Source organism: Sitophilus oryzae, unplaced genomic scaffold (assembly GCF_002938485.1).
Source record: "Sitophilus oryzae breed Bouriz unplaced genomic scaffold, Soryzae_2.0 scaffold_496_pilon_pilon, whole genome shotgun sequence".
Lineage (NCBI taxonomy): Eukaryota > Metazoa > Arthropoda > Insecta > Coleoptera > Curculionidae > Sitophilus > Sitophilus oryzae.
In genome coordinates, this window is record NW_022147080.1 from 2,227,273 (window position 1) to 2,240,176 (window position 12,904).

Below are 12,904 nucleotides of genomic sequence, written 5' to 3' on the forward strand. Positions count from 1 at the left end.
CTCTATCTGTGATACCTTGTTCCCTTTCCCTAAATTCCTTCCTATATTTTCCTGTACGATTTTTTGTAAATTTTGTAATTTATTTCCATATCGGTATTTGTATTTGTTGTATCTTCAAACAACAAATAAAGAATAATAATAATAATTGAAGATACAACAAATACAAATACCGATATGGAAATAAATTACAAAATTTACAAAAAATCGTACAGGAAAATATAGGAAGGAATTTAGGGAAAGGGATCAAGGTATCACAGATAGAGGATGGAGATGAAATAATTTTACAATTTTAAAATTTTTAACCAACTGACAATCAATTGTGGATAGATAATATATATGTGATAATCATTAGAATGACCATCGAAATTTGCTGATATGGAAATTTTATTGTTTTTCTCATATTTTATTGTAATGATCATTTTTATCCTATCCTAGTCTCCTCCTTTTCCCGGGGTTCACACCCCACCAAATATTTTATAAAAAAAAGAAATCCGTTTTAACTGTAAAACGAGTAAAAAAGGTTTATTAACAATAAGGGTAAGTATATAATCGGTTATTAATGGTAAGTTAGTAATCAAGATATATATGTATATGTTTCAAATTTGTGCTATATTATTTCTGATTTTTTTATATAATTATCATTTATTCAAATTAAAAAAAAAACACTTTCCATTATTGCTAAATGTAAAAACTTCTATCTTCTGGCGTTTAGCTTCCAAAATATAAATCCTAAAAAAATATCAAGACTCCTATTATTTTAAAAATCGAATACAAAGTTGTATCATTTTTGACATTTCATGATATTGTATTTTACCTCTGTAATTTTATTGGGTTGAAGCAAAATTCTTATTCTGAAATTCCACTTAATTTTATGTTATTTGTTTATTTATTGGAGTTCCTAAGCATATACCATAATAATTGTGTTAAGTGCAATATTCTGTTAAATAATGATTAAAAATGTTTTGTGAATTTCTCTTTAGTTATTAGAGTTTCTAATTTTTCTGTTTGTGTTTTTAGAAAATCTATCACTTACCTATTTACTCTTTTTATAATGGCTTCGAAATTGTACAAAATGAAGCTCATGTTTGTTTATAAAACCATACGTGACCATACGATAAAAAAAAAACGGCGTCAAAGCGACGGCTGGAGAATAACAATCGATGGTAATTTTGGCGTGGTCAAGCCCTAGAGGCCCTTATTTGGCCTGTACCGATATTTCTCTATGGCCTGTACTCTTCTTTTTTCCTTAATGGCACAGCCTGCCAGTTAGCCTTAAAAAGCTTGTAATCTATTTTTATATTGAGTAAAAATGTTTCTTAAATGGTGTAGTTTAAAATTCGAGAAATTTTTTTTTTTTGGAAACAGCCGTCTTTGGCGCCGCGTCGTTTTTTTTCGATCATACGGTATTTGGGTCTATTCATGATTTTAGGTTTTTCAGTTACGTTGATTAGAATCATAGATCTCGCGATATGAACCAGAATAAATAGTCAATAAATATAATTATAAAATAAACGTAATATACCAGGTGGTCCGAACTGTATTCCGGAAACTTCAGCAGTATATTCTGCAGATAAAAATAAGTAAAAAAGTTCGTATAAATGTATGTCCTAAATTGCTTAGTTTCGGAGATACAGGGTGTCAAAGTTTCATTTTTATTTCAATTTTTTCCAAATCATCTCTGAAGTAACGTCAATATTTGGATGAAAACTGGTGTATGGGAGTTTTTTGACATGTGCTCATGTGCAATTTGATTTTGATGTCAATATGACTCCTATTTGTAGGGGCTCTACCTATATGTATTTTAAATGTGAAGAGTAGTAACTTTTCGTCCGTACCTGTACTGAGTGAAAAAATATAGGTACATTTCCATGATTTTTTATGTAAAAATTGTCTCTTGGTAAAAATCGCTACAAGCAATCGTTCTCAAGATATTTAGAATGGAAGTAGTCAATACATGTCATTATTGACAAAAAATAAAAATTTTGAGTACTTGAGTAGATAGTTATTTGACCGAAATGATAAATTTGGGTACTGTTTATTTTTTTAAATTAATCATAAATTTTTCTTCGAAAAATTATGATAAAACAGTTTCTTTTAAACTTTTTTGACACAAAATTATTTCAAATTTATGACTTCAGTCTAATAACTATTTAATCAACATGTTTAATTTATGTCAATGATGACAGATGACAGGTATTGATAATTTCGATTCCAAATATTTCGAGAACCATTATTCGTAGCGATTTTTACTGAGACCTTTTTTACTTAAAAAATGGCGTAAATGTATATTTTTTTACTCAGTTGTTTTATACAGGTACGGAGAGAGAGAGAAGAAAAGTTATTACTCTTCCAACCAGTTAAAACATATATGTAGGTGGCGCCCTCTGCCAGTAGGAGTCATATTGACATCAAAATCCAAATTTCTCATGTCAAAAAACTCCCAGACACCAATTTCCATCCATATATTGACGTTACTTCAGAAATTATTTGGAAAAAATCGAAATAAAAATGAAACTTCTACACACTGTATCTCCAGAACTAAGCATTTTAGGACATACACTTAAACGAACTTTTTTACTTATTTTTATCTGCACAATATGCTGCCGAAGTTTCCGGAATACAGTTCGGACCACCCTGTATATAAAAACATAACAAATATTAATTCTGAAGCTTTAAAAAAGACCGAAGAAATTGAAACAAAAAATAAATCCTGTTTTATGATTATTACAAAATATTTACGTCCCAGTTTATACCTAAAATTCGTTAGCGGAATATCAACAAATTGTTTTAATAACTGTTTATAAACCAGGATTAATTAGTTGTTTATTTGCCTTCCCGCCAGATAATTTTGTAACATTATTGTTGTTATATGGAGTGGGAGGCTATTAAATAAACCGAAATTTAAATTAAAATATCTATTTTTAGATGGGTTTTTATGGTTGGCAAGGTGCCCTTGTTTATTATTTTTCAAAATAAACACTCAACGTACCAGAGAAAGAAGTAAAGCTAGAGGAGGTGTTTATAATTGTATTGTTATAATTTTAATTGCTCATCATTCTCAACTCTTCTCCAGCTCGCTGGGTACACTTTATTAATTATGATAAAATTCGTAAGAAAAGGTATCTTTTTCAATTTGTCAGTCTTGTGTATTATCGAAAAAAAACGGTGTCAAGTTACCCTTAAAATCTTCCTCTAGGAGATGCGAGAACTTGTTGTTGGTGGGGAAGCTCCTAGTCAGGTGCTAGGAGTGTTGTATTTCTGCCTAGATTAATTAGATTATAATATTAGTTTTAGGAAAGTTTTTATCTGTAATAAGTTACGCCACTGTTAAAATTTTGTTGTACATCTAAAACGATCTATAACCAGTTTTTCTCACTGTAAAGAGCTCCTAAAAACATTCATTGCCCTTAAAAGCAATAAACCGCCGGCGCCGGACCAAACTCTTAGTCATAAACGACCTCACAATTATTATTAGTCGAAAGTCCCTATTGTAAAATAATATAGCTTTGTTAGTAAAGTCCGTTTCTATACACAAACATTGTAACGTCTAGACTTTAGTTACCTTTTTCTTAAAGAATCAACACCTTAATAAATTTTACCCTAAGAATATTAAAAAGTATATTGTACGTATTCCGGAAACTTCGGCAGTATATTCTGCAGATAAAAATAAGTAAAAAAGTTTGTATAAATGTATGCCCTAAAATGCTTAGTTTCGGAGATACAGGGTGTAGAAGTTTCATTTTTATTTCGATTTTTTCCAAATAATTTCTGAAGTAACCTCAAAAATTGGTGTCTGGGAGTTTTTTGACATGAGAAATTTGATTTTGATGTCAATATTACTCCGACTTATAGAGGGCGCCACCTACATATTTTTTAACTGGTTTGAAGAGTAATAACTTTTCATCCGTACCTGTATACAACTACTGAGTAAAAAAATACACATTTACGACGTTTTTTACGTTAAAAAAGTCTCTTGGTAAAAATCGCTACGAGTAATGGTTCTCGAGATATTGGGATTCGAAACTATCAATACCTGTCATCATTGACATAAATTAAACATGTTGACTAAATAGTTATTAGACTGAAATCATAAATTTGAATAGTTTTTGTACCAAAGTTCATTAGAAACTGTTTTATTAACTATATATACTATAAACTGTTAATTTATGATTAATTTAAAAAAATAAAAAATTCCCAAATTTATATAATTTTAGTCAAATTACTATCTACTCAACATGGTTATTTTTTTGTCAATAATGACATGTATTGACTGTTCTTGTTCTAAATATCTTGAGAACGGTTGCTCGTAGCGATTTTTACCAAGAGACATTTTTTACCTAAAAAATCACGGAAATGTATATTTTTTCACTCAGTAGTTTTATACAGGTAGTGGCGAAAAGTTATTACTCTTCAAAACTGTTAAAATACATGTAGATGGCGCCCCCTACAAACAGGAGTCATATTGACATCAAAATCAAATTTCTCATGTCAAAAAACTCCCAAACACCAATTTTCTTCCAAATATTGACGTTACTTTAGAAATTATTTTGAAAAAATCTTAAAAAAATGAAATTTCTACACCCTGTATCTCCGAAACTAAGCATTTTAGGACATACATTTATACGAACTTTTTTACATATTTTTATCTGCAGAATATGCTGCCCGGAATACAGTTCGGACCACCCTGTATATGAATAGCTGTCACTATTTTGACTGTGAATAAACTTCCGAATACTGGAGATAGACATAGTAAAATTCGAAGCCTACTACAACATCGTTTTCATTTAATTACATGGTTTATTACATTTTTAATTCACTAGACATTGTGGCTTTATATTTAATCATACTTAAGAGATTAATTAAAAGCCTGATAATAGAAAGAAGTGATATTAGAATTTCTTAAAAATGTACCTATCAACTTATTGATTTATTTCTTTGTTTAGTGAGGTACTTGAAAGTACTTATCTCAAAATTAAAATGAAACATGATAAAATTAATGCTAACAGGACATAAAGGCTTGTAAAGGATATTAAGATAAAAAAATCGTTCGTAAAATAAATAACATCAGTCCTGTTTAGGACATGTTGATTATAATTTTATCTCTGACGTAAACGCGAGCTATTTCAAGTTTGTATATAAACGATCTTTCAAAACATTTACATTTTTATTATTGTTTTTCCTATGTTTTTCACCATTTCAAGGTTAAACAAGTGTACTTAATATATTAGAACTGTTTCTGCAAATATGTCTTTTTATTTTTTTATTTTTAAATTATTTATTATCCAGGCTTAAAATAAATGCACCAGCAAATTGAAATTATAATAATGATAGGTACCGTATGATCGAATAAAAACGGCGTCAGCGGTGGCTATGAAATGAAGATCGCTGTCATTTTATACAGGGTGGCCCATCGAAAACGTTTCGTAAGGCATAACGGCCAGGGTATTTATTTTTTCAAAAAATCCAAAAACACGTCAATTTTGTTTGTGAGGGGGACAACTTTTGCCCCTAAAACGATTGCAAAATATTCAACCCTCTAAGCGAGGGTGTCACCCCCCAACTTTTTTCAAATGGAAAGGGGGGTCAAGTGGCGATGGCGCCGCAATGAAAAGAGCTTTCTATTCTCTATATTTCCCCGCTTCGTTTTTGAAAATCGGTCGAGTCATTGAGAAAATATGAAGGATTGAAATTTGAAAAGTTTATTTAAGCATTTATCAGAGTATATGATAATTAAGGATAAATTCGACCAATTTGCTGTTTTTTCTTATTATTTCTAGATGTTTACGCATTTTTTCACGTGCCACAACGTTGAACAATCAGGTGCGGTAGTTGCTAGATAGCTGTTCTGTGACTTGTATACGTTGAAGTTCTTCTCAATATCGTTAAACTGACCTACAATAGAATTTACAAAAATACCAGCCCACACGTTCAATTTCTAAGGATTTTGTGTGTACACCTCGTGAAAAACCCTGGGGTTGTCCTCAGCCCAGTACCGACAGTTGTGCCGATTAACTACACCGTTCAAAAAGAAAGTACACTCATCCGAGAAACACATATTAAATAGGAAATTATTATTATTCGCCACTCGTTCACTCATAGCTTCAGAAAATTGCAAGCAACGATCAAAATCGTCTTCGTTGAGTTCTTGTACCAACTGAATTTTGTACGGGTGGAACTTGTGTTTTTTTAATATCCTTTGGAAACTTGATTCCTGCCGGTCTCATTGGCTAATTTTCTTGTACTCAGAATACTGTCCATGGCAACTTGGCCCAATACGAATACCTCCATAGCTTCATTTACTACAGGATTTTCCCTCTGCCTTTTTTTATTCATAACGGAACCAGTTCCGCGAAATTTTGCTACTAACTGGCGAACAATTTTGCCATAAAGGTGTTTGTCAGGCGTTCATTGAATATCTGCGCAACCCGATTGCAAACATCTAGAAATAATAAGAAAAAACAGCAAATTGGCCGAAGGAATTTATCCTTATCATTTACTCTGATAAATGTTTAAATAAATTTTTCAAATTTCAATCCTTCATATTTTCCCAACGACTCGACCGATCTTCAAAAACGTAGCAGGAAAGTATAGAGAATAGAAAGCCCTTTTAATTGCGGTACCACTTGACCCCCCTTCCCATTTGAAAAAAGTTGGGCGATCACACCCCCGCTTAGAGGGTTGAAGATTTTGCAATAATTTTTGGGGCAAAAGTTGTCCCCCTCACAAACAAAATTGACGTGTTTCTGAATTTTCTGAAAAAAAAAATTACCCTGGCCGTTATGCCTTGCGGAACGTTTTCGATGGGCCACCCTGTATGTAAAATTATATGGGAAATGTCATCGATCGTCATTTCCAAGCCAGCTGGACGCATTTTTTTCGATCATACGGTACCTTTGAAAAATAGACGTTCAATAAAATTATTAAAACAAATGCAGATATCATACTTTTTTATATACCGTATGATCGAACAAAAACGGCACAATTCAAATGGGATTGAAATCCTATGGTTACAGCAGTATTCTTTGTGTATGAGTATTCTCGGAAGATTACCAAAGGATATCATTGTGGGACCATCAGATTATCTGGCAAGTGGCAAGTGGCAAGTGGCATCTTAACGTGGCAAGAACTTTAAGCCAGAATTCCAACTAGAAAGACGTGGGAGACTAACAAACTATTGCAAGAATTCCAGGATCCAAGATGGATTTAGGCATAGCAATTCATAATTCATAGACGTGCTATAAATATTTCAAATAACATTACTTATATCGAATATACAAAATATCGAAAATACAACAAACAAAAATCATTGAATAGCTTCGATAAAAATTGCTGTTGAAATCCCCATATGTAATATAATACCACGAATATCCTCAAAACCGTTAAAAATCTTGAAATACTTTAAATACAAAAAGTTCTCATTTTTTAATTCTCCATCTAACAAAGAAGGATTAATATACAGGGTGTACCATTAAAAAAAAACGAAGAAAAACTATTTTATATTTTAGAAAGTTTGGTATAGAATTTTGAACACCTTGTAGGGTTTAAGATTACGATATTTGTAGCAAAATAAGTACAGACCCGCTACAGTAAATACCTAATACAGTTTTGATTTCAGGACATTTCTTGTATTTTTAATACTTTTTTTAAAAAAGACTAAAAAACATATATTTTTTATTTATTTATTAATATCTTTGAAACCAATCAGAAGATATTTAGTAATATCTTAGGATTATGTAAAGTGATCAAGAAGGAAGCCAAAAATACAATAATATAGAGTTTTAATATCTAAGTATTAAAAAAAATCATCCCGATCCACTCACACTTTTTTGAGCCACCCTGTAGAAGTTAAAATATTTTCCTGAAATAATATCCTTATACTTATTTTAGGTTTGCACTTGAACAAAATTCCTCACTTTTTTATTAGAAGCTACGCCCGACGCACTATTGCCGGACCCTGTATATGGGTAGCGATCTATAAAATATGTTGGTGTTTATTTAAATATGTTTTGTAGTAAACTGATCATACTCCAATATTGTGTAAAAGAAACATATTTTCTCTTTATCGTTTTTTCAAATAAGTGCAAAATAACGGAGTTATTTTACTTTGAAAATTTCCAAAAAAATGATTTTTTGCTAAAATTTTGAGAACCACTGGATCTTTTCTGGATTTTCTTTCTTGTAAATTTAATCTAATACCTATGTTGCCATATTATCAAGAAATTATGTTTTTTTAACTAAAAACCGAGCTAAAAACTAAAAAAAAAATTCAAAAAATTTCGAATTTTCATTTTTTTTTCGAAAAAAACTTCATAGGCATGTTTCTGGGGTTGAACCAATGACCTCTAAATAAAGTAGACCCGGCATTTCATTCATAAAAAGGAAAAGATCAGAATCAGACATTCGTTTCTTGCTCTATGCGAGTGGGAACAAGACGGGCTGATCGCAGTCATGAAGGATTCCCGTGAGAATGGCAACGCTGTTCAGAGATCTTGAGAAAGTGTGTCATGGGCGTAGTTACTTTGATTGTAATATATAATTTAATATTATATCCGCGTAAATACCGGGAAAAAAAGCGGCGTCCAGGTGGCTTGGAAATGACGATCGATGACATTCCCCATATAATTTTACATATAAAATGACAGCGATCTTCATTTCATAGCCATCGCTGACGCCGTTTTTTTTTCTCGATCATATGGTATTTCGCTTATGAACATTTTTCGTAATTGTGGCATCTTTAATTTTTTTTGTATATCTTTTCAACAAATTAATCGTATTTGTATACTTGGTTTTAATAATTAAAAATTATGAGCAAAATATTCAATAAAACCAAACGTGACGAAACTAACTTAATGTAATTCATTACTTATAACGGTACATTCCAAAACTGTGTGATTTACTAATACATATTTCCAAAGATTTTTCTCTATTTTACCTTTCGGCACCGCACTGATGTAACATAGCCTTACTCACCTTCGAAATGAAACTTCTAGGTTTAAATCGTCTCTATTTTTGCAAATTAAGCAAGTTCGCACCATTGTCTTATTGTTTATCAATAAAATCACTAAAAACAATACCACAAAACACTAAAATATCTGGAAATCACCTCGTAAAACATTTCGAAAAACTACAACACATTGGCAACGCCGTAGAGCAATTTATGAACAAATTCGAACTGGATGTTTTGTTGGCTGATGTTATTGGCTGCCTAAATTTAGGAGTGAAGATAGTAAAATGCGTACGTTTTCGGCATCAGCTGGCGTTGCGACGTTGTCGATTGTTTTATGTTAAATTTCTTAATTTCTAAAAATTATAATTACAGAAGATTTAAACCTTTACTTATTAACTTTACTACCTTTAATTATTATCGTTTTAAAATATTCTACGACGTAATCTATATTTGGAATGATGGAATTCCTGGTTTACAATGTGGGTTAGCTATCCCCGTACGTATACGTAGGTAAGATTTCATTTTAAATGCGGCCGGTAGTGGAAATTTGGCATATATGCAATTTTCTAAGGTAATGATGGATTTCGCCAAAATGTAAGTCGCCGATATGTCATTCCGTTTATTTCGATGTCATTGGGTTGAACTATACTACCAGTTAAAATACTTGCACTGATTTCTGGGACACCCGGTATACAGAGAAGACCAGGCTACTAGTAACATAGCAAGTTGCCGGACGAATTTACGTTTACCCGTTTTGCGTTCGTACTCGAGAGTCACTGCCGGCTAGTCGGCTGGTCAGGCAGTACACAGTACGCAGTTGCAGTTGTGCTTGGACGGGTCGGTCATGACAGACTAGGAATACGACTCGAGGAGTGCCGAGTATTTATTATTTTCATTTTAAGTGTTTACCTTCACTTAATGTAACATTTAAAATGAAAATACTTAAATATTTATTATTTGAGTGTGTTTACAAGCCAAAACTAAAAATAAATAAATTCTCTAAACCCAAAAAAAAAAAATATTACTCTAAATAAAAAGAAAGTTATAACAAGTGTTCAAAAAGACCATCTTCTTGTGCTAGACAGAAGCCTAGGCGGTCGTAAAATCCCCGTCTGACATTGGCTAACATATTAAGGACTAATAGTTTGGAAAGCCTCTCGTATTTTTACTTGAAGTTCATCCAGATTATTAGCCCTAATATAACCATACACTTTGGATTTTACATAACCCCACAAAAATAAGTCATTGGGAGAAAGATTTGGTGATCTAGCGGGCCACAAAATAGTTCCATATCCATTAATTAAACGGTTGGGAAAAGTATTGTTCAAATATTCGTGAACAATACGGGCATTGTGGGCAGAACAACCACCTCAGCAATTTCGATTTTACTTGAAAACGTGGGATTTTGATTCGCGGTAGCACAAATCAACACTTGCTTTAACTCCTGTTCTTCATCACTTGCTTTAACTCCTGTTCTTCATTAATCAACACATCAGGCTTTTTGTGTTTTTGTGGGAACACGCACCCATGTGTTTCAAAATTGTTAATAACTCTTGGTATAGTAGGTAAAGATGGAATTGGCCCGTCTACAAAAATTTGTGGAAAAATTATTTGTATATCTCGATAAGACCTATTTTGGAAATACCATTTTACAATTTGAATTTTCTCACGAACTTCGTCAACATCCATTATTTTACTTAAAAAATAAATTTTACACGAGAACTGTCGCTATGCATTCGTTTTGGCTATTAAAACACGAATAAATACAAATTCTGAAACATTCTTATCACATATCTACCTAGTTTTAGTTTATCGCATTTTTTCGCCTGCTTTTTATCCGGCGGACGGGTATACGCTAATTCGTCCGGTTTTGCCTATGTTACTACTACAGTGGTCCGGTCTGTATATTTATGTTACGGTTAAAGTCCTATGTCCGGTTAATGTCGACATTAACAGGTTAATGTTTGGGTTTGGTTATGTTTTTGGTTGTTTTATTGTGTGTTATTCTCGAGATTAACCGCGTAATGTCGACATTAACCGGACATAGGACTTTAACCGTAACATATACATTAAAAGATTTGCCCATTAGTATTGGGACTATTTTCCTAAAAAATAAAAAGAAAAAAGAAAGAAAGAAAAAACAAAACTAGGACAAAGGGAAGTAAAAGCGACGTCCAGTAATTTTAGCGTCTAAAAGCGTCGTAAAGCAAAAGCTAACGGGGCCCCCGATAAGGACGGGGCGGCATTAAATTACTATTAGGGGCGGCCGATGGAAAGTAAAGGGGGCGGCTCGGGTCGAGCTCCCCTCTAGAAAGCGACGCTTTCCGCCGCCGGACCAAATAGAGATTTATGGCGACGTAGGAAATTCGCGTTTCTCTTTATTAATCTTAAACCTAATGTGTCAGGGTGTGGTGGAGTATGTGGTGGTCCGTGCATCAACTGACCCTTGGAAAACAGAAAAACAACGGTAAATCTAATTATTTTCTATCTAGTTTAATACACTTTTTTTCTGTTTGTTTTTTTAGCGAGGATTTTATAAAAACAAAGTGAAAAAAATTGTTTCTGTGAAGTATATTAAAAATGTAAAATTTTCTGTTATAATACCAAACTGGACTAAATAGATATTTATTTTGACATGGGATATATGCCCCGAAGATCCGGTAGCTCCGGCTGAACCCCAAAATCTATACAGGGAAGACTGGGAGGTGGCTAAGCTAGTAAAAACAGAACAAAAACATTCCACTCCAGGAAAATTCCTCTCCTCCAACTATACCAGTAGATTACATACCAAAAATGTACAACTTTCAGAAACTCCTCACCGTAGTATTGACCAATAAAAAGGATTGGAAGAGGGAAACGTTTGCTTCAATTCATAACGTGGTATACTGGTGCTACCATAACCAAAGCAGGCACAGGGATAGGAGTATTTAGGCCGAAAACTAAATACTCCGAACCAATGGACACCTATGGTGATGGGCATTACGATTCTTTTTAATGAATCGAATCACACGATTCAATTTCTCATATTGAATCGACTTCTACGATTCGTTCTGATTCGATTTGTCTTTTTCAACGAACATGCACAATTTACGTTTCATAAAAACAAGAAACCGGCACTACCGGCGATAATTTGGTCGGACAATTACTTAAAGGGCCAGAAAAAGAAATATACAGTTCTGTCATTTGTTTTTCAACACTTTATGACACTGGCGTAATTGGATTGATTATTTTACCAATAATATTAAATTATCAATACAATTCATATACACCTACTATTTATTAAAGACTTCTTAATGCCAATTTAATATTTTTAGAGCCATATTTTAATTCCGATTTAGTAATCATAATAAATAGTATATAATATACTAAAAACCGCAGATAAATACCGCATGATCGAAAAAAATGGTGTCCAGTTGGCTTGGAAATGAACATTGATGACATTCCCCATATAATTTCACGTATAAAATGACAGCGATCTTCATTTTATAACCTTTGCTGACGCCTTTTTTATTATATTGAGCAGAGGCTAACTATATTTATTTGAGTTCCATAAAAACACGATTTCGCCTTTTAGTCCGACATTTAAATGGTTTATAGTCGGTAATATTATTTTCACAAAAATATTAACGTGAAAATTAAATACCTTACAGATACTCACGTACTAAGAACAGTATAAATAAGTATTTTTTTTCTTGTAAATAACTTTCTTATCTTTTGCATTTTAGGCCCATAATGTTTGTTTAGGGCTTTTGTTCAAGTCTAAATATTGGTGTCTGACTCTCTCTCTCTCTATGCCTATACCATACCACCGCCGCGCCGTAGAAATGAAGGATAGCATTGAGATCCGATTCAATTTTTATGGATCCGTGCTGGCCACGATTCAATTGAACGAACCGTATTACCAGCAGTGAATCAATTATCACGACTCTTTAAACGAACGATCGCATTGTGATCTGA